Below are 22932 nucleotides of genomic sequence, written 5' to 3' on the forward strand. Positions count from 1 at the left end.
TGGCCTGCTCCCTCCTTGTGAAGTCCCAGCTCCCCTTGCAGAGCTTGGAGGTGGGTGATGAACTAGTGGCTGATCCTCATTTCATCATCTCAGTGATGTGGATACCTCTCATCCCCAAATTGCCACTCTCCAAACCTCAGAAGTTGGCCAAAAAAAAAAAAAAAAGGACAGGAGAAGCCAGAAAAATACACCATTGAGGACGGGTGGTTTTCCCCTAAGGAAGTGAATATTCCTACCCTCAAGCTTCCTAGAAAGAAGTCAGCCTTAAGGCAGGAAATGAAGAGTCCTGGATGGGACTTCAATTCAGGGAAGGAGATGTCTTTTCTGTTTCTGGTTTTCAGGGCTACTGAGACCAGAACTACCTACTAGTGTAGGTGGCGGCCAGCATCCAGGTGGAGAAGGGCTCTGCTCCTTTGTGGGAAAAGAAGTTCACGTTCAGGGACCCTTCGGGTGGTGCTCGTCTGGTAAGAGCTACTATTTCCTGCTGAGGTACGTGACCCACCTCAGTTCAGTTCAGTTCAGTCGCTCAGTTGTATCCGATTGTTTTTGACCCCATGAATTGCAGCATGCCAGGCCTCCCTGTCCATCACCAACTCCCAGAGTTCACCCAGACTCACGTCCATCAAGTCAGTGACGCCATCCAGCCATCTCATCCTCTGTCGTCCCCTTCTCCTCTTGCCCTCAATCCCTCCCAGCATCAGAGTCTTTTCCAAAGAGTCAACTCTTTGCATGAGGTGGCCAAAGTATTGGAGTTTCAGCTTTAGCATCATTCCTTCCAAAGAAATCCCAGGGCTGATCTCCTTCAGAATGGACTGGTTGGATCTCCTTGCAGTCCAAGGGACTCTCAAGAGTCTTCTCCAACACCACAGTTCAAAAGCATCAATTCTTTGGTGCTCAGCTTTCTTCACAGTCCAACTATCACATCCATACATGACCACTGGAAAAACCACAGCCTTGACTAGACAGATCTTTGTTGGCAAAGTAATGTTTCTGCTTTTCAACATGCTATCTAGTAAGGTCATAACACTTCCAAGGAGTAAGCATCTTTTAATTTCATGGCTGCAGTCACCATCTGCAGTGATTTTGGAGCCCCCAAAAATAAAGTCTGACACTGTTTCCACTGTTTCCCCATCTATTTCCCATGAAGTGATGGGACCAGATGCCATGATCTTCATTTTCTGGATGTTGAGTTTTAAGCCAACTTTTTCACTCTCCTCCACCTAGTATAACTGAATCTCCAGCTTGTGATCAAAAGGAGCCTGGCGTTGGCTGTGCAGTGGGAAATCCAGAGAAAGATCTCTTACACACTTGGAAAGCCATGGTAACATGGAGGTAATGACTTCTCTCTGCCCACTGCCCCCATCTGAGGCAGGACTGGTGGTGGCAGCAGAGGGCACCAGCAAGGGTCACCAGCAGAGACATGGCCAGATAGCAGAATGAGGAGGCCGGAGTGGAAGACACAAGCTGGCAGTGATCTAGTAACAAGGTCCCCTGAGACAACACCAGGAAGGGTTTCCAATAATAGGCTGGGGAGAGGCAAGCTGGAGGTCAGTCTCCATCTGAGTATAATGAGTACAAACCTAACCTTGTTTAGAAGCAAGCACTGGGAGTCCCAGACCTACCAGTTACAGCAAAAATATTGTCAAGAACTTTAGGCCAGAGACTAAAGCTATGTGGACTCTTACTCAGCTTGCAAAAGTGAAATTTCTGTTGCCTTCTGTCTGTCTTTTCTATGAGGATCAGCAGTAAACTCTTTAAGCACAAAGTGTTTCTTAGTTTTTTGGGGGGGCAGTAAAATAAGCTAGAGGGAAAATCAAGGAGACAGAGCTCTCTGTCAATCATTTTATCAGGGAAAAGGACTCAAAAATGTAGGTAAAGAAGAGGCTTCATCACAAAAGAGTGGAAAGTGGCTGTCCTCAAGACAAAAAAGAGAACGTGAAGAAGACGCTGGGCCTGAGAAGGCCCCTATTTCCTTCAAGAGGAAGTGTTTTTTAAAAAAAATATCCTCACTGAGGAGAAAAGGGACCCCTCTTACACAGTTGGTAGGAATGTAAATTGGTACAACCATTATGGAGAAGTGTATGAAGATTCCTTAGAAAACTAAAAATAGAGCCACCGTATGATCCAGCAATCCAACTCATGGGCATATATCCAGAGAAAAACAAAATTTGAAAATACATGTACCCCAGTGTTCATTGCACCACTATTTACAATAGCCAAGACATAGAAGCAACATAAATGTCTATCAAAAGATGAATGGAAAATGTGGTGCACATATACAATGGAATATTGCTCAGCCATAAAGAGAATGAGATAAGGCCATTTGCAGCAACATGAATGGATCTAGAGATTGTCATACTAAGTGAAGGGAGCTAGACAGAGAAAGACAAATATTACATGATATCACTCATATGTGGAATCTAAAATATGACACAAATGAACTTATTTTCAAAACAGAAATAGACCACAGACATAGAAAACAAGCTTATAGTTACCAAAGGGGGGAGGGTTGGGAGGGATAAACTAGGAGTTTGGGTCTAACATATACATACTACTATATATAGAATGGATGAACAACAAGGACCTATCCTATAGCACAGGGAGCTACACTCCATAGTTTGTAACAACTTATCAGGGAAAAGAATCTAACATATATATATATAACTGAATCACTGTGCTGTACACCTGAAACTAACACAACATTATAAATCAACTATGCTGCTGCTGCTAAGTCACTTCAGTCGTGTCTGACTTCCTGCAACCCCATAGATGGCAGCCCACCAGGCTCCGCCGTCCCTGGGATTCTCCAGGCAAGAACACTGGAGTGGGTTGCCATTTCCTTCTCCAATGCATGAAAGTGAAAAGTCAAAGTGAAGTCGCTCAGTTGGGTCCGACCCTTCACGACCCCGTGGACTGCAGCCTCCCAGGCTCCTCCGTCCATTGGATTCTCCAGGCAAGAGTACTAAGAACACCATCACTCCCCCACCAAAAAAAAAAAAATCTGGGTTTTACAATCTGGCACTTCAAACTTAGCCACCTACTTCTGAGGCCTATTAACTACGTGTCTTTGGGCAATTTGTCTTTAATCCTCAGCTTTAAAATGCAGCTAACACTATCTATCTACCATCAGAGTATTACAGATATTAACTGATATAAAACATGTAAAACACTTGGAACAGAGGAAGCACTCAGTAAAAGGCAGTTTTTTAAAAAGAAAATTATTCTATTCAATATGCCCTAGGGATAATACTTACTTCAGACAGTGCATTAACAAATGCTCTTAATGGAGATCTGAGATATCCAGAAAGAATTTGCAGTTTTGTACATTAAGTCTTCAGCAGGTTTCCAGAAAATTCATCTAATTAGAAGGTTTTTTAAATGACCATGAGCTCTTTGACAGCCTTATCAGCAAAAGTTAGGGTCTACATCCCTCTCTCCTATGTCTTCCCAGGCTCATAACTGCTTCCACGAATTCAGTATGGCAGAAATGATGCTCCAAGACTTGGGTTGGGTCATCAAAGCTCATGTACCTTTTACCTACTTTTCTTGGAATGCTCACTCCAGGGAAAGTCGGCCACCGTGCAAGAAATACAGCTATCATGAACCGTCATTCCGATATCACATGTAGGGTGTCAATAAACAGCCATGGCTGAATGACTAACCCAAGGACAGTATTAAATGCCACCCTGTGACTGAGTCATCCTGAGCATCCCGCCCAGTTGAGCCATCAGATGACAGTAACTTCAGGCAACCTTTGTAGACAACCACATAAGAGGTTCTAAGTGAGAGCTTCTAAGCCAGAAATATCTTGAATTTCTGACTCACAGTTTGGTGAGCAAAGTAAAATGGCTGCCAGTTTACATCACTAAGTTTTGAGACCATTTTTAGACATGCAGTGGAACCCTTGAAAACTCTCCTACAAGATTAAGAACCCCACAAACACAGTGTTTCCAGATTCTTTCCAAGTTTCCCCAGTGCCTATTTGGTCAGTGCCTTCAGAACCCTAAAAATAAAACTAGCCTCATTCTCACCCCTCTTTCTGCTCCAGCTTGATCATTTTGATGTTGATGAACAATAATTCTGTGCTTCCTATGTTCCTCCCAGTACGATGAATGGCTCTCATCCTTCAAACCAGGACAGAGCGCCTGTGTCCACCGAAGGTGGGACTGTAGTCAGCAGGAGAGTCACAGACTGGCAGTCACAGCCTTCCCTTCACCAAGGCAGCAGCCCCTCTGTCAGCATCTGTCTGAGGGGAAAGTAGACCATTGTTGGAGTTTGTGAGCCACCAATTTGTCAATAGACATACCTTTGAAGGGAGGAGGGTGAGGCTGGAGAGAAGAAATACAAATCCTATTTTTTAATCCTCTGAGGTTGAATGTCTGTTTCACTGCTGTTAAGATTCTTGAGAGATAGAGCGTGCCTAAGAAAAATACCATGGCAAAGGGAGACAGTGCAAATTGGTTTCCATAGCAACTTCTCCGCTAAGAGTAGTGGTTCTACCCAACGTAGAGGGGAAAGTAGGAAGACTACAATATGCTCCAAACACTTGCATGACTTAATCTTTTCCTTAAGTATTTGACTTTATGTAACTTGTTTGTTGCACGTATTATAACTCTTACCAGGAGAGAGTATTTCCCTAGGATCCCATTTCTGAGGAATTCATGAAATATAGAGCTATACTGTGATAACATAATGACATATTGCACCCTATTAAAAGAAAAGAGTATAAAATGAGTCTTACAGGGTCTAGCTCCAAGATCTAAACTAAGATGTCCAATGTTGTTCTTGATTGAATATTGAAAGTTTACTTTGTACTCATTTTACTTATCTGAAAATGGATCCACTGATGTCTTCCTATTTCACAGGACTATTGTGAAGATTAATTGGACAAAATATACATAATTTTGTGTAAACCTAAAATACAGACACACTAGTAATCATAGCAGCAGCAGTAATAGTAGAAGGAAAAGTAATAACATTTTTAATGTTGGCAGAACTGGAACCCAGGTCTTCTGAGCTTACCATTGGGTTTTTTCCTACCATCCCCGCAATAGGAACTTTCCAGGTGATGCTAGTGTAAAGAACCCAACTGCCAAAGCAGGAGACATAAGAAATGCAGGTTCAATCGCTGGGTTGGGAAGATCACCTGGAGTATGGGAAGGCAATCCACTCCAGTATTATTGCCTGGAGAATCCCATGGACAGAGGAGGCTGAGAGGCTACAGCCCATAGGGTCACAAAGAGTCAGACATGGCTGAAGCAGCTTAGCATGCAGGCATGCATGCACAATGTAACGAAAGACACAAGAATCAAAGTGTAGTGAGGTATCAACCCCATCTCCTGCCATTTGCCAGAGTCTGTCCTATCGTTAGCAGTACTTATGTCTACTCATAGGGCATTTTAAACAACCCAGCTGTTATGACTCAAGGAATGATATATGGATTGGGACAAAAAAGAAAGAGAAGGTGAATTCCAATGAGGAAGAACAGAAAGTTGAGGAAGCATACTTTTGGTCCACGCTGAAGATCTTCACATTATACTTAATGAAATTTTTAAATAAATATTTTTAAAAATAAATGTTCTTTTGTTTTAGGTCTTTATACTAAAATAAATACAATATGGGCTTCAAAGTAATCACCTTGGGAGGCTGTGGTTTTCGTGCTCCTATTTTAAAACTGACTTCAGAACTAGGAACTAAGCTCTTTCACTTTAAAATTTAAAACTGTTAATGACCAAAATTGTGTTCTCTCTCCTGTTTCCCAAATCATTCACCAAATATGGCTATGAATTGCTTTCAGTTGTTTCCAAAAATCACAATCCTCCTCAAAGGATAAAAAGTCGTCACCACTGAAGATAAGTAAAAACATGTGCTCTGAATGCAATTAATTCCTACAGGAGCTCGAAACTGCCTTGAGCAATAAAGATATTGCAGGAATACATCCAAGATGATTACTTTGAAGTAGAGAAAAATCTAGATGAAAATTCCTAATATATTTGCTTGAAAAAACTAATTATTCTACTTTGTCGTTGGAACATGACTCATTCACTTATTCATCAAGTTGTTCATTCAACAAAGGCTGATTTTTCACCCCTCCTCTATAGGTACTGGGATATTAAGCTAAATACAAGACTGTCTTATCTATATGCTGATGATTTTCAAGCTTTTATTTCCACCCCCATCCTGTCCTTGTTTATAGGCTCATATGTGCCTTCTGGAACCTCCACCTTGATATTTCATAGATGTTTCAGATTTTACATTTGAAACTTTATGTCTGGTCACCTCAACCTGGGACCAAAAAAAAAAAACTTCTTTTTGTTTTTCCAGTTAATCACTGGTGCACTAAACTGTTCTTACCAATAGAAAGTCCAGATGCTCCTTCTCAAGACCCACATTTACTGTGATTCTTTGATATTCTAGACCCTTTTTCAGACCCAGAGTCCATGTGACTTCCAAATGCCAAGTAGAGAGAGAACTGTAAGGTTCAATTTGACCACTGGCACCATCACTCCAAATGTAATCACAGAATCAACACTGGTCCCATTGAGGTCAGTGGTGATATGCTTTGAGTGATGCTTTTGGACACCTTGACCATGTTCTGAGCACCAAGGTGATCCTCCTGGCTTATGTTAGGATTACAGCTTGCTTTGCTGTATGATCCCCCGATCACCAAGCTTCTAAAGCATGACACCACCCCAGCACAGCCTGCCAAGGTCTACTGGCCTCAGCTACACACTGGTTCCTCTACATGTAAACACTTCGGTGGCCCAGACTCCCCTTCTCCTGTGGCATTTCTCTCTGCTACACTGTCACTGTAACTTTATCTCTATCTCTCTTTTGTATTAGAAGAGGACCTGAAAAATGCTGGTTTGTCAGTTCTCTGATTGCCACATTTTATCACAACATTCATAGCTAAGGACTTTGAATACTTGGTATATAACAGGCACAGTTACCATAATGAATGAAGTCAAATCCCTGTCATTAAGAAACCTAGAGATTATCTCTTTCTGACTTAACTTTACTCTGTCTGACAGTCTCTAGGTCTAGCCACATCTCTGCAAGTGGCACTGTTCCATTCCTTTTCATGGCTAAGTAATATTCCATTGTATATATGTACCACATCTTCTTTCTCCATTCCTCTGTTGATGGACATATAGGTTGTTTCCACGTCCTGGCTATAGTAAATAGTGCTGCAATGAACATTGAGGTACATGTGCCTCCTTGAATTATGGTTTTCTCCGGGAGTGTGCCCAGGAACGGGATTTCTGGGTCATATGACAGTTTTATTATGAGTTTTTTAAGAAACCTCCATACTGTTCTTCATAGTGGCTACATTCATCTAAAGGACACCACTAACAGTCAAAATAATAAACATACCAGGTGCTTCAGCAAATAAGGTATTGCAAAAATAAGAGGAAGGGTATCTACAAAGATTTCTATGACTGAAGAGTTTTCTGGAGCCCTGACTCTGAACTGTTCCTTTTGGGTTCAAACCTTTAGGCTTGTGGTCTTTGAAAAGGGCAATCTTAGGAAAATATTCTGATATATCAGAGTCATTTCCCTAAGCCAGAAAACTTACAGAGATTCCTGTAGGATCTGAGAAAAAAGAGCTACTGTGACCTTGCTCTCCCCTTTTCTGGAGCCTTCAATGTTCCCATTCCTTGTTCTTTTTTCTCCCCTGTGAAATAATTTAATCCTATATGTGCAAAAATCACTTGTCAAAAACCTGGCATATGCAAGGCTCAGCGCTCCTATGGGGGATTATACATAACCAGAGGAGCTATCAGTTATAGACAGTAAGTGGATTAAAATTTCTGTAGCCATAAGCAGCCTCTGAATCAGCAAATTCTGAATTATCAGCTGTCAGATGGCAGAATGCTGGTGAACTAGGAGAGCCCAGACATCTGCAAAATGACTCCGATCTGGGTAGACACCAACATTGATACCACTTTAGAAAGGAAAGCACTCATTTTTTAAAAAAAATTTTGATTTCTGTGTGCTGAACTCACTCCTTTGACCACAATCAGATTTTTATAATATGAGTAGTTTAGGCTTAATACATGTGCTTCCCCAGTGGCTCAGCGGTAAAGAGTTCACCTGCAATGCAGAAGACCCAGGATCAATCTCTGGTTCAGGAAGATCCCCTGGAGGAGGTCATGGCAACCCACTCGAATCCTTGCCTGGAGAATCCCACAGACAGAGGAGCCTGGCAGGCTACAGTCCACCAGATTCCAAAGAGTCAGACACAACTGAGCACACACGCACTCACAGGCTTAATACACAGGCACAAATACACATGAATCTGTTTCACACCACCTTTAGAGATGCCAGGAGACTCCCTTCAATATCTTCAGGAAGGTAGGAAACAGCACCCTGCCCCCACGCCGCCACCCCCCGCCCCGACCTGCCACTCACTCAGCTACAAGAAGGGAAGCTCAGTACAAAATGACCATGTCCCGGGTAGCTGCCATGGCTTGGAAATTATTGCAGGGATAAAAAACAGTGGAGGAAAAGGTAAGATGGACAGTCAGCTTGAGGAGGAGTTAACCCAAGGTTGCACCATAATTAGGCAACACAGGCGGCCAATGGAGACATGTCACTTAGGAGAGAAGTACAAGCACACTTGATCAGAAACACTACAAAATAACTGGATTGCTGAAGAGGGGCACATGGGGAAATCATTCTGTATAGATTAAGACGAGAAGACACTTATCTATAACACCAGTGCAGGGAAACACATAACCCATTGTATTCACTCTTGCATTGCCATGGTTTGGAAAATCAAATGTCTGAGCCAGTCCAAGGTCCCAGCAGGACCTTGAAAAAACATTGAAACGTATATGTCTGTTTTCATAACAGGGAACACACAGGTAAGAACTCGTGGACAGAGAGGGAGGCAATCCTAGGTGGAACAACTCTCATTCAGTCACTTATTCATGTAGCAAACATTTACTGATGTCTTATTATGTTCCAGGCACCAAGTAAGGAAAAATAGAGATGAACAAAGGCTTCAAAGAAGAGTGTGTGTGTGTGTGTGTGTGTGTGTGTGTGTGTGTGTGTGTTGTGAGCGAATGTATACATGCTCAACTGTGGAAGGGAAGAAGCAGACCCCAGACAACCAATTCTATTCCGAGGTGATAGTGCCCCAACACAAGAATACATGAAAGCAAAGGCATCAAAGATGAAGAAGCAATTAATTCTGCCTCGAGAAGAGGAAAGAACCACAGCCTGAGAATGTCATTGAGAATAAAGTGACTTCATCGCTGTGAAGTTAGAGGCGTCGGACTGAGAGGACCAAACTCACTTTTCAATCATGAGATGATCCCTTGATGTACATCTCCAGCCCCCTCTTCACATACCAAAAAGGCCTTTTTCCTTGACAGATTTTCAGCCAGAAACACATTCGCCAGCCCCTACCTTCATGGTCATAGCTTTTCTTTCTTGATATAACAGAGCAGAGAACCCCAGACTGCTGTAGGATGGGTAAGCACCAGGGAAAGCAGTGTAATGGCCACTGAAGTTGCCCAGCCATCATCGGAAACAACAAAAGAGAAATGAGAAAAGTGATACAGAATAGGAGGGGAAAAGGAACCAAGAAAAAGAAGCAAGACTAGAGAAGCAAACACTAATTTGAAAAGATGCATGCACCCCAATGTTCATAGCAGCATTACTTACAAAAACCAAAGTATGGAAACAATCTAAGTGTTCATGGACAGATGAATGGATAAAGATGAGTGTGTGTGTGTGTGTGTGTGTATATACATATAATGGAATATTACTCAGCAATTAAGAAGAATGAAATAATGTCATTTTCAGCAACATGGATAGACATACAGGGTATTATGCTTAGTGAAATAAAAGTCAGACAGAGAAAAACAAACCTGTACCTTATCATTCATATGTGGAATTGAAAAAGTAAAACAAACAAATATTATAATATAAATAATATAACAAAACAGAAACAGACTCATAGATCTAGAGAATAAACTTCTATTTGACATTATACTATTCCCCAAAATTACACTCTTCTCAGAAAAATATATTTACATATTCTCATCTAAGGCTAGGTTGTCAGAAACACAGAGAAAATTGCCATAAGAAATCACATTTAAGTTCCATCTAAAATAAGACATAAATGGACTTATCTATGAAGCAGAAAGAGACTCACAAATCCAGAAAATGGATGCCTGTGGGGATTTGGTTGTGGGTGTTGCCAGATTGAAGTAAAAATTGAGACAAAAATTACTATGTATAATGTAAGAAGAAAATAGGATATAGTATGCATCAGAGAGAAATATAGCCAAGATGTTATAACATCTTTCAGTTCAGTTCAGTTGCTCAGTCATGTCTGACTTTTACAACCCCATGGACTGCAGCACACCAGGCTTCCCCGTCCATTACCAACTCCCGGAGCCTGCCTATTCAAACTCAAGTCCATCACATCAGTGACGCCATCCAACCATCTCATCCTCTGCCACTCCTTACTTCTGCCTTCAATCTTTCCCAGCATCAGGGTCTTTTCCAAGGAGTCAGTTCTTTGCATCAGGTGGCCAAAGTATTGGAGTTTCAGCTTCAGCATCAGTCCTTCCAATAAATATTCAGGACTCATTTCTTTTAGGATTGACTGGTTTGATCTCCTTGCAGTCCAAGGGACTCTCAAGAGTCTTCTCCAATACCACAGTTCAAAAGCATCAATTCTTTGGTGCTCGGCTTTCTTTATAGTCCAACTATCACATCCATACATGACCACTGGAAAAACCACAGCTTCGACTAGATAGACCTTTGTTGGTAAAATAATGTCTCTGCTTTTTAATATGCTGTCTAGGTTGGTCACAGCTTTTCTTCCACGGAGCAAGTGTCTTTTAATTTCATGGCTGCAGTCACCATCTGCAATGATTTTGGAGCCCCCCAAAATAAAGTCTCTCACTGTTTCCATTGTTTTCCCATCTATTTGCTATGGGACCGGATACCATGATCTTACTTTTCTGAATGTTGAATTTTAAGCCAACTTTTTCACTCTCCTCTTTCACTTTAATCAAGAGGCTCTTAGTTCTTCTTCACTTTCAGCCATAAGGGTGGTTTCATCTACATATCTGAGGTTATTGATATTTCTTCTGGCAATCTTGATGCCAGCTTGTGCTTCATCCAAGCTGGCATTTTTCCTGATGTACTTTGCATATAAGTTAAATAAGCAGGGTGACAATATACAGCCTTGACATATAGCTTTAAATGGTAGATATTCCATTAAATGGAGAAGGAAATGGAAACCCACTCCAGTATTCTTGCCTGGAAAATCCCATAGACAGAGGAGCCTGGTGGACTACCACCCATGGGGCTGCAAAGAGTTGGACACAACTGAAACAACTTGGCATTTGCATTCCATTAAAATATTGAATCATTCTGTTGTATCCCAAAGCAAATACAGTAATGTGAATCAACTGTACCCCAGTTGAAAAGGAGTGATGGATACCTACAAACAAAAGCAATAATCAAGAATGAAGGTTAGCAAAATAAAAATGGGGAAGTTTCAGGAACAGAATTCCCATCAAGAGATTAATTTGAATGGGATTACTAAAAATGTCCATTGTTTCACTCACTAGAAAGAACAACATGGAGGATGGTTAGAAACAAAACATGGAAGTGCCTTAGGAAATAGCATTCACATGCCTGGGCATACAGTCAGGGAAAAGCAACATTTTCAAAGACAAAGGGTAGCCATGCCATCCCTGCCAGACCAGTTTCCATAGCAAGGACATGGCTGCAAATTAAGTGTACAAGGACACAGAAATGAATAAAGAAAATGGGTTCTATACACACAATGGTAGATTAATCAGCCATAAGGAGCAATGAAACAATGCCAAGCTCAGGCACAGGCAAGAAGACAGAGATGATCATAGCAAGTGGCGTAAGAGACAGGCAGCGACAAATATGACGTCACTTCTAGGTGGAACCTAAAAATGGATACATATGAGCTCCTTAAGCCAAGATTAATAGTTCACAGACTTGGGAAAAACTCTTCTCACTTACTGTTAGCAGAGAAAAAAGGTGTTGGGCACATGAAAATGAGCTACTTGACTAACATGTGCATACTACTATTTAGAAAACAAATCACAAGGACCCACTGGGTAACACTAGGAATGATACTCCAATTTCTGTAATAATCAATACAGGAACAGTGCCTGAAATACAGCATATACACATCTATGTGTAAGTGAATGGAGTGGCTATGAATTGAAAAAAGCAAAAAACAAAACACCCACTGCCTTGTAATTCACCTATATGCTGCTGCTGCTGCTAAGTCGCTTCAGTCATGTCCGACTCTGTGCGACCCCATAGACGGCAGCCCACCAGGCTCCCCCGTATATACTCAAGTTCAAATAACTGTATAAACACAATAAGTATAGAACATATGCTGACTCTATTCCCCTCATCCCATGGTTACTTTGACTGGAATCACATCTCTGGAGACCTCAGGCCTGGGTCCCCCAAGGCTGGATTGTTGTGGGGCTCAGAGTCCTGGGAGGATGTGGCAGGCAGTGTGACCTCACGATGTTTCTGGAGTGCCTCTTGCCCTCTGCAGGAGCCCTCAATCTCTGCTGCTGCTGCTGCTAAGTCACTTCAGTCGTGCCCAACTCTGCGCGACCCCATAGACAGCAGCCCACCAGGCTCCCCTATCCCTGGGATTCTCCAGGCAAGAACACTGGAGTGGGTTGCCATTTCCTTCTCCAATGCATGAAAGTGAAAAGTGAAAGTGAAGTCGCTCAGTCGTGTCCGACTCTTAGCGACCCCATGGACTGCAGCCCACCAGGCTCCTCCATCCATGGGATTTTCCAGGCAAGAGTACTGGAGTGGTGTGCCATTGCCTTCTCCATCAATCTCTAGATACAGGCAAAGTAAATTAAGAGATTTGAATTCATGTAGACACACATACATGTATCTAATAGGTGATGGAAAACGACCTACTGAATAGCAGGTAGAAGTTTACTGAACACACTGTAATCACCTAGATGGGAACAAGAACTTGAAAGAGAATAGATAATTGTTCATGCATTAATGAATCAAGTTCATGTACACCTGAAACACACATAAAATCAGAAATCACCTCTCAGTTCAGTTCAGTTCAGTCACTCAGTCGTGTCCGACTCTGTGTGACCCTATGAATAATTGCAACACGCCAGGCAGATCCTGGTGGGCTGCCATCTATGGGGTCACACAGAGTCAGACACAACTGAAGCGACTTAGCAGCAGCAGCAGCAGCAGCAGGCCTCCCTGTCCATCACCAACTCCCGGAGTTCACTCAAACTCAAGTCTGTCAAGTCGGTGATGCCATCCAGCCATCTCATCCTCTGTCATCCCCTTCTCCTCCTACCCCCAATCCCTACCAGCAGACCATCCCCATGGGAAAAAAAAAGAAAGAAAGAAAGAAATCACCTCTATTCCAATGTAAAAGCACACAGAAATGACGGGCGATGGAGGGTCGGGGGGTGGGTGGGGGGAGGGGAATGTATCAGGTTAAATAATGCTGCTGCTTTGTGGCCATTTTCTGTAATGACATCTTGAAAAGCTGTGCTGATCCAGTTCAGTTCAGTTCAGTTGCTCAGTGGTATCCAACTCTTTTCGGCCCCATGGACTGCAGCACACCAGGCTTCCCTGTCCATCAGCAACTCCCGGAGCCTACTCAAACTCATATCCCTCGAGTCGGTGATGCCATCCAACCATCTCATCCTCTGTCACTCCTTACTCCTGCCTTCAATCTTTCCCAGCATCAGGGTCTTTTTCAGTGAGTCAGCTCTTCGCATCAAGTGGCCAAAGTATTGGAGGTTCAGCTTCAACATCAGTCCTTCCAATGAATATTCAGGACTGATTTCCTTTAGGATGAACTGGTTGGATCTCTTTGCAGTCCAAAGGACTCTCAAGAGTCTTCTCCAACACCACATTTCAAAAGCATCAGTTCTTTGGTGCTCAGCTTTCTTCACAGTCCAACTCTCACATCCATACATGACCACTGGAAAACCATAGCCTTGACTAGATGGACCTCGCTTGGCAAGGTAATATTTCTGCTTTTTAATATGCTGTCTAGGTTGGTCATAGCTTTTCTTCCAAGGAGCAAGTGTGCTGACGGGCACTGAGTATTCTCAAGGCCAAAGGGTCTGTAAGTCAAAAACAGCTGATCTCAACAAACGTCCTAGGGGTAGTTATGAGAAAAGAATTCAAAACAGGGCTGAGTTATAAGAAGCCTCCTCGAGACGTAACATGAACTCACCCTTGAAAATAAACCACATGAAAAGAGGTCAATTTCGCTAAATATTAGAAGTGCAAATTGAAACCACAGGAAGTTTCAGCAGAAATCACCTCACAGCACTCAGAATGGCCATTGTCAGAAACTTCACAAACACTAACTGATGGAGAAGGTGTGGAGAAAAGGGAATATTCCTCTCCTGATGCTGGGGATATACATTGGTAAGAGACACTCTGAAGGATCTTGTGAGGGTTATTAAAACAAAGAAAATGAGAATGAGGTTAGAACATTCTAACACCATACACAGAATTAACTCCAATTAATAGATTTCTAAAGGTCAGGAGGGGGTCTATGAAAGTCTTAAGGAAAACATAGGTAGGACATGTGATGATATAAACTACAAGGTCTTTTTGAGTTTGGATGACATTATTGCAAGGTCTTTTTGAATCAATCTCATAGAGCAATGGGAAATAAACCCAAAACCAGGAAAACATGACCTACTTCAGTTTCAAAGCAGGTGCCCATAAGAAGGGCCTTAAGGAATGAAAGAAAGCAACCCAGAAAGCAAAGAAATATTTGCAAACCAAGATACCCACAAGCAATTCATCTCCAAACAGCTCACAACTTGGTAATATTTAAATAAACCCTATGCCATAAAAATATTGAATCACTATGTTGTATTGCAACACAAATACAGACTCTACTGCAATTAAAAAAAAATTTGATGTATAGCTACAAACAACAAGAAGAAAAAAGTGACAAAATGAAAATGGGAAATTATATACAATAGAAACATCAACTGATAAATTACTTTGCATGAAATTATTAAAAACCACATGAACTAGATATACCATTTTAATCTTTGCTTCAGAAAGAACTAATTAGTCAAAAGAAGCCAATGAATCTACCAACAAGATAAATATGGACAAGAAAGCCATGCGAAAGTCACGTTTTACCAAGTCCACGTTCTGATAGTGAGTACCTCTGATACTCGTTCTCATAAGGAGTACTCTGATAATGAGTACCATAAGACATATAAAAATTTTGATGATTTCTTCAAAAACAATTCAAAATGTGTTAACTGTGTAAATGTATTTCCCATATTTTTATCTGTGCCCCAAGTTTCCGGGCTGAAATATGAAGAATTTCCTATTTTAGACAGGAAATTCTGAGCCCCAGTTTTCCAGGAATAAAGAGAATAAACTAGTGTTTACTAGTGTGGAGAGGAAAGTGAGGTGGGGCAGCATGTGGCAGGGGATAAATAGGTACAAACTACTATGTATAAAATAAATAAGCAACAAGGGTATATGGTACAGCACAGGGAATATAGCCAATATTTTATAGTAACTTTAAATGGAGTATCAGTTCAGTTCAGTTCAGTCGCTCAGTCGTGTCCGACTCTTTGTGGCCCCATGAACCACAGCACGCCAGGCCTCCCTGTCCATCACCAACTCCCAGAGTACACCCAAACCCATGTCCATCAAGTCAGTGATGCCATCCAACCATCTCATTCTCTGTCATCCCCTTCTCCTCCTGCCCTCAATCTTTCCCAGCATTAGGGTCTTTTCAAGTGAGTCAGCTCTTCACATCAGGTGGCCAAACTATTGGAGTTTCAGCTTCAACATCAGTCCTTCCAATGAACACTCAGGACTGATCTCCTTTAGGATGGACTGATTGGATCTCCTTGCAGTCCAAGGGACTCTCAAGAGTCTTCTCCAATACCACAGTTCAAAAGCATCAATTCTTTGGTGCTCAGCTTTCTTCACAGTCCAACTCTCACATCCATACATGACTACTGGAAAAACCATAGCCTTGAAGAGACGGACCTTTGTTGGCAAAGTAATGTCTCTGCTTTTGAATATGCTATCTAGGTTGGTCATAACTTTCCTTCCAAGGAGGAAGCGTCTTTTAATTTCATGGCAGCAATCACCATCTGCAATGATTTTGGAGCCCCCCAAAATAAAGTCAGCCACTGTTTCCACTGTTTCCCCATCTATTTCCCATGAAGTGATAGGACCAGATGCCATGATCTTCGTTTTCTGAATGTTGAGCTTTAAGCCAACTTTTCACTCTCCTCTTTCACTTTCATCAAGAGGCTCTTTAGTTCTTCTTCACTTTCTGCCATAAGGGTGGTGTCATCTGCATATCTGAGGTTATTGATATTTCTCCTGGCAATCTTGGTTCCAGCTTGTGCTTCCTCCAGCCCAGTGTTTCTCATGATGTACTCTGCATATAAGTTAAATAAGAAGGGTGACAATATACAGCCTTGATGTACTCCTTTTCCTATTTGGAACCAGTCTGTTGTTCCATGTCCAGTTCTAACTGTTGCTTCCTGATTTGCAAACAGGTTTCTCAAGAGGCAGGTCAGGTGGTCTGGTACTCCCATCTCTTTCAGAATTTTCCACAGTTTATTGTGATCCACACAGTCAAAGGCTTTGCCATAGTCAATAAAGCAGAAATAGATGTTTTTCTGGAACTCCCTGGCTTTTTTGATGATCCAGTGGATGTTGGCAATTTGATCTCTGGTTCCTCTGCCTTTTTGAAAACCAGCTTGAACATCAGGAAGTTCACGATTCACATATTGCTGAAGCCTGGCTTGGAGAATTTTGAGCCTTACTTTACTAGCATGTGAGATGAGTGCAATTGTGCGGTAGTTTGAGCATTCTTTGGCATTGCCTTTCTTTGGGATTGGAATGAAAACTGACCTTTTCCAGTCCTGTGGCCACTGCTGAGTTTTCCAAATTTGCTGGCATATTGAGTGCAGCACTTTCACAACATCATCTTTCAGGATTTGAAATAGCTCAACTGGAATTCTATCACCCCCACTAGCTTTGTTCAAAGTGATGCTTCCTAAGGCCCACTTGACTTCACATTCCAGGATGTCTGGCTCTAGGTGAGTGATCACATCATCGTGATTTTCTGGGTCGTGAAGATCTTTTCTGTATAGCTCTTCTGTGTATTCTTGCCACCTCTTCTTAATATCTTCTGCTTCTGTTAGGTCTATACCATTTCTGTCCTTTATTGTGCCCATCTTTGCATGAAATGTTCCCTTGGTATCTCTAATTTTCTTGAAGAGATCTCTATGGAGTATAAATCTTTTAAAATATGGAATCACAATGTTGTACAGCTGAAATTAATATAATATTGTAAATTCACAATATTACAATAAAAAATTTTTAGAGAAAAAGAGTCAAGAAGCAAGATAAGAAAGTGGGAAAAAAGCAAGAAAGGGGAAGCTAGAAATAGAAACAAGAAGAGGGAAAAAAAGCAAGGAAAGGGAAGCAGGGCAGTAAATTAATGTGTAAAACACTGGCCAGTTTTAACTGGTTTTGCCTCCTTAGGCTGATTAATCAAACCTTGAATGGTTTTTAGAGACAGCATTGCGCATATGCACGAAGGGAACCCATGCTGCCAGGATGACCTGGAACCAAGAACCCTCCATCTGCAGAGCCTAAAGAATAGAAATGCTGCCTCCAGAACCCCTTGCTGCTGCTGCTGCTAAGTCGCTTCAGTCGTGTCCGACTCTGTGCGACCCCAGAGACGGCAGCCCACCAGGCTCCCCTGTCCCTGGGATTCTCCAGGCAAGAACACTGGAGTGGGTTGCCATTTCCTTCTCCATAGCAAGCAAGAAGTTCTTCAGTAAGGAAAATTTGACTCCAGCAGCAGGAATAGCTTGTGTGGACTGATTCAAGACCAGCAACCAGCTTCCAAGTTTGAAATTCCCCCCAACTCCTTACATCTCACACTGCACCCTGGATCCAGGAGACAGACTTGAGGGCTTTACCTACTGTCTTCTTTCTGATTGATCTCTGAGTGAAACTCTTTTCTCCAAACGCTATCCTAGTATTGGCCTCTCTGCACAGAGTACTCAAAAAGAGACAAAGGTGTGTCACTTCCTGTGCCCAAGGCAGTGAATGAAATGGGCTTGTCCTGCCTGAGGCCAAAAGGAAATTCAGTTTAAAGAATTTTTTAAAGGAGAACCAGATCTGGCAACGCCATACAGTAAAATCTTTGTTATTCAAAACATGAAAGAATGAAGGAATTTACTGTGTCCATTCATGTTTCTCTAGGCCCTCAAAGCTCTGGAGGCCTGCCCCCGCCTCGGAGGACGCAAGGGGCCCGGCTATGCTTGGCAAGCTTTGAGAGAAAACTGTTTGTTGTTTTCCCCCAAAGCTTTGGTGGCTTGTGAAGAGTTTTAAGATGTTCCTCAAGATGTAAAAGACAAGTTTGGTATTATTTGTGCCCTAATATGAAGCAGCCAGTCACCCTCAACCTCTTACCTTCCCAATGAAAAGAAACTAAAAACAGTTTTTGCAGATTGTGTGCGTGCCAAGTTGCTTCAGTCGTGTCCGACTATTTGCGACCCTATGGACTGTAGCCTACCAGGCTCCTCTGTCCAAGGGACTCTCCAGGCAAGAATCCTAGAGTGGGTTGCCATGCCCTTCGCCAGGGGACCTTCCAGACCCAGGGATCGAACCCACATCTTTTAAGTCTCCTGCATTGGTAGATGGATTCTTTACCACTAGCACCATCTGGGAAGCCCATTTGCCCAGTGCTAGCCCCCAAAGTAGGAGAAGGCAATGGCAACCCACTCCAGTACTCTTACCTGGAAAATCCCATGGGCGGAGGAGCCTGGTAGGCTGCAGTCCATGGGGTCGCAAAGAGTCGGACACGACTGAGAGACTTCACTTTCACTTTTCACTTTCACACATTGGAGAAGGAAATGCAACCCACTCCAGTGCTCTTGCCTGGAGAATCCCAGGGACAGGGGAGCCTGGTGGGCTGACATCTATGGGGTTGCACAGAATCGGACACAACTGAATCAACTTAGCAGCAGCAGCAGCAGCAGCCCCAAAAGTGCTAGCTGAGTTGAGTGGGAATGTTACTCTCTAATGTGAGGTCTGTGTTATCAAAGGATTCCAGAGGTTTCTGGGAGACTCTGGAATGTTCTGTGAATCAGGGGTATGAGTATACCATTTGTACCAAGTGGAGGAAAAGCACACACACTGTCCTCTGTTCACAAAAGAAAGAGAAAAAAGTGCATGAAAAGCCTTATTTCTTCTGTACAGCATGGAGAGTGGGTTTTATTTTTTTAATTCTATCGAAGTTTAGGTGATTTACAAAGTTGTGTTTAATTTCTGCTGTACAGAAAAGTGACTCAATATATATATATATATATATATATATATATATATATATACTCTTTTCCTGGTTCCTTTTCGTTATGGCTTATCACAGGATATTGAATATAGATCCCTGTGCTATATAATAGGACCTTGTTGTTTATCCATTCTATACACAATAGTTTGCATCTGCTAACCCCAAATCCCCACTTCATCCCTCCCCAACCTTTCCTCCCCCTTAGCAACCACAAGTCTGTTCTCTATGTCTGTGAGTCTGTTTCTGCTTCCTAGATAGGCTCATGTGAATTGTATTCTCTACTTAAAAAAAAAAAAAATTATTGGGGTATAGTTGATTTACAATGTTGTGTTAGTTTCAGGCATAAGCAAAGTGGATCAGTTACAGCATGGAGAATTTTCATGACTTTATCCTGGCAGATAAATGAGTATCCGGTCTTCCTCACCTCACCTGAAACCTGGCACCAAACTGGGGGTTGTGAATGCCTATTCTAAACTGAAGCAGGGTGGAGCATGGGAAAGCACTCAGGACTCATGTGTGTTTTCTCTCTGCTTTGACAATAACCAAAGATGAGTCACCGGGCAAGTCACTGAACCATGGTTGTCAAGTTTCTTCATCTGCAAATGCAATGAATTGATTTCTTTTCAGGGTCTCAAAGTGGCCATCCTGAAGCTGAATCTGGCCAGCAGACATGCCACATTTACCATGTGCCACATCCCACCAGCTCTGCCTGACTTTGACATCTCCTGGACCAGTCCCCTAGAAGGTTTTCCTGAGATCATGCAGTGCTCATTCCCCAAGTGTCTGCTCCATTTTTCTCTTGAGCATCTTTACTTAGATGCTTCTAAAGTATCTCAACCTCACTGAGTCCAAAACTAATCCTTATTTTCTTTCTTCCCCTTTGACCACACCTAGTTGCTCTCACCGGAGAAGGCAATGGCACCCCACTCCAGTACTCTTGCCTGGAAAACCCCATGGATGGAGGAGCCTGGTAGGCTGCAGTCCATGGGGTCGCTAAGAATCGGACACGACTGAACGACTTCACTTTCACTTTTCACTTTCCTGCATTGGAGAAGGAAATGGCAACCCACTCCAGTGTTCTTGCCTGGAAAATCCCAGGGACGGGAGAGCCTGGTGGGCTGCCATCTATGGGGTCGCACAGAGTCGGACACGACTGAAGCGATTTAGCAGCAGCAGCAGCAGTTGCTCTCACAATTCTTCTTCCAACCTCTGAACTTTGCTGTCCCATTTGTTTAGAACATCCACTTGCACCTCTCTTTTTGCCTAACAAACTCCTTCTCATCCTTCAGATACCAGCTTACTTCCATTTAGCAATCCAAACTTGGTTCTATTTGCTGGCACACAGTAAAGCCAATCTACTGACTCTGGGTTTGATGAAGGAAAGTGCATCCTTTATTGCAAGGAACCAGCTTCCCTGGTGGCTCAGATGGTAAAGAAGCTGCCTGCAATGCAGGAGACCTGGGTTCGATCCCTGGGTCTGGAAAATCCCCTGCAGAAGGGACTGGCTACCCACTCCAGTATTCTTACCTGGAGAATCCTATGGACAGAGGAGATGGCAGAATATATAGTCCATGGGGTTGCAAAGAGTCGAACACAACTGAGTGACTAACACTTTCAGGGAAGGAGTCAAGACAGTTGTACTTAAAAGACTGATCCTTGATCGCTTTCAGGGAAATGTTTTAAAAACAGGAGGAGGGAGGGGATTGTGGGGTGCGGGATCAGCATGTAAACATTCTTCTGATTGGTTAGTGGTGGGGTAACTGGGAGGTGACATCATCAACCTTCTGGTTCCAACCAGTCTGGAGGTCTCCGTGCTTGTGGGGAGCACACAGTTAACTTCTCCCACCTGCCGGGGGTTTCAGCATCTGCACAATAGCTCAAAGGACACGGCTCAGAATATTATTCATAGTCCTTGAACTAAAAGTCCTTGACTTTGTTTAATGGCTGGGCTATTATTTTGTCTTGCTTGTCTGTTTTCCTTTCTTTCTGCATTTTTTCACTTCTCTGATTAAATTTAGTCTTTGGAATTCAGAGAAGTGAGAAGTTCTAAGAGGCTGAAGTTTTCTACAGACAAGTGGTAGGTGGAGGACATGGGGGTGGGGAATCTGTTCCAAGAAGGCCCCGTAGGGTTCTTCTAGGTGACACTTCCTCAAAGAAGCTCTCTCTGCCCACCAAGACTGTGCTGCTCTAGGGTCTCACAGCACCCTGGATTTTTACCTCTCTCCCATCACCTGTCAGCTCATCTGTGCAGTCATAACATAATCACCTGTTTACCCTCAGCTTCTGACAACAGGCTCAGCATCTTATGTATTGCTTTTCCTGTATTTAACACTGTACCTGGCCCAGTGAATAACTGTCGAATAAGAAAATCAAATTAAAAAGCACACACTTGATTCTCTCTCCTAAAAGATATATAATCCATCTCTAAGGATCCTTTCCCTTATTTCTTTCTCCTAAGCTTAGCCCACAAATCAGTGACCTGCTGTGATATAGTTCTTTTCCAGTGATTGCCCAGTGATGTAACTTGAGCATTGATGTGAAAACTCTTGTCTGTATGGGTGTTTCTGCACTTAAGTCATTGCCTCTGTGACAGCAGGATGATGAGTAAAAAACAAACGAAGGCCTAAGAATGGAGTAAAAGTTTACCATTTAATTCAATACTGAGTAAATGAGTAAATGTGTTGCTGTTGTTATTCAGTCACTCAGTCATGTCCAACTCTTTGTGACCCATAGACTGCAGCACGCCAGACTTACCTGTCTTTCAATGTCTCCTAGAGTTTGCTCAAACTCAAGTTCATTGAGTCGATGATGCCATCCAATCATCTTATCCTCTGTCACTCTCTTTTCCTCCTGCCTTCAATCTTTCCCAGCATCAGGGTCTTTTCTAATGAGTCAACTCTTTGCATCAGGTGGCCAAAGTATTGGAGCTTCAGCCTTAGTATAAGTCTTTCCAATGAATATTCAGGGTTGATTTCCTTTAGGATTGACTGGTTTGATCTCCTTGCCATCCAAGGGACTCTCAAGAGTCTTTTCCAGCACCACAATTTGAAAGCATCAATTCTTCAGTGCTGAGCCTTTTTTATGGTGAAGAGGAAAAATGAAAATTTTTATATAACCTCCTTCTCCTTCTGGCTCTGTAACTCAGCTTGCTCCTTGCAAAGTCTAGATCATGTAGGTCTCAGAAAGTGGGGACTCAACAATACTAGGAACTGGATCTTATCTCACCCACCCTTGTCCCACTCTTTGCAATCATTCGAGCCCCTACAAACCCACAAACCTGCTCAATCACGCCTGTCCATATATAAAAACTCTGTAACCCCTTTGTTGGGAGGTCAGAGCTTGGAGTGTTAACTCCTCTGGGGCCACCGGCATAATATACCTAAGTTCTCCAACTCTCCAAGTGTGGTGTGTGGTTTCTCAAGTACTGGTTTCTGCAACAATGGTAGAATTTAGGGAAATTAGCCCTCCCTTGCTGAACAGGATTTTTCCATGCCTGGTTAACATACTTATTTCTGGTGTTACTAAAAGTAGAGACA

General features: G+C 42.5%; 1 long non-coding RNA gene across 1 annotated transcript in view; it reads right to left on the reverse strand.

Moving 5' to 3' along the window:
* LOC138990206 (uncharacterized) overlaps window positions 1–21046 on the reverse strand; it is a 37174-nt gene extending 16128 nt beyond the window's left edge. The window contains exons 1-2 of the long non-coding RNA XR_011466321.1: window positions 20924–21046; window positions 4032–4246 (exon numbers count right to left, since the gene is read on the reverse strand). This is a non-coding gene — a long non-coding RNA (uncharacterized lncRNA). The remainder of the gene's footprint in view (window positions 1–4031; window positions 4247–20923) is intronic.
* Between the last annotated feature and the right edge of the window lie 1886 nt (window positions 21047–22932).

Source organism: Bos mutus, chromosome 2 (assembly GCF_027580195.1).
Source record: "Bos mutus isolate GX-2022 chromosome 2, NWIPB_WYAK_1.1, whole genome shotgun sequence".
Taxonomy (NCBI): Eukaryota; Metazoa; Chordata; class Mammalia; order Artiodactyla; family Bovidae; genus Bos; species Bos mutus.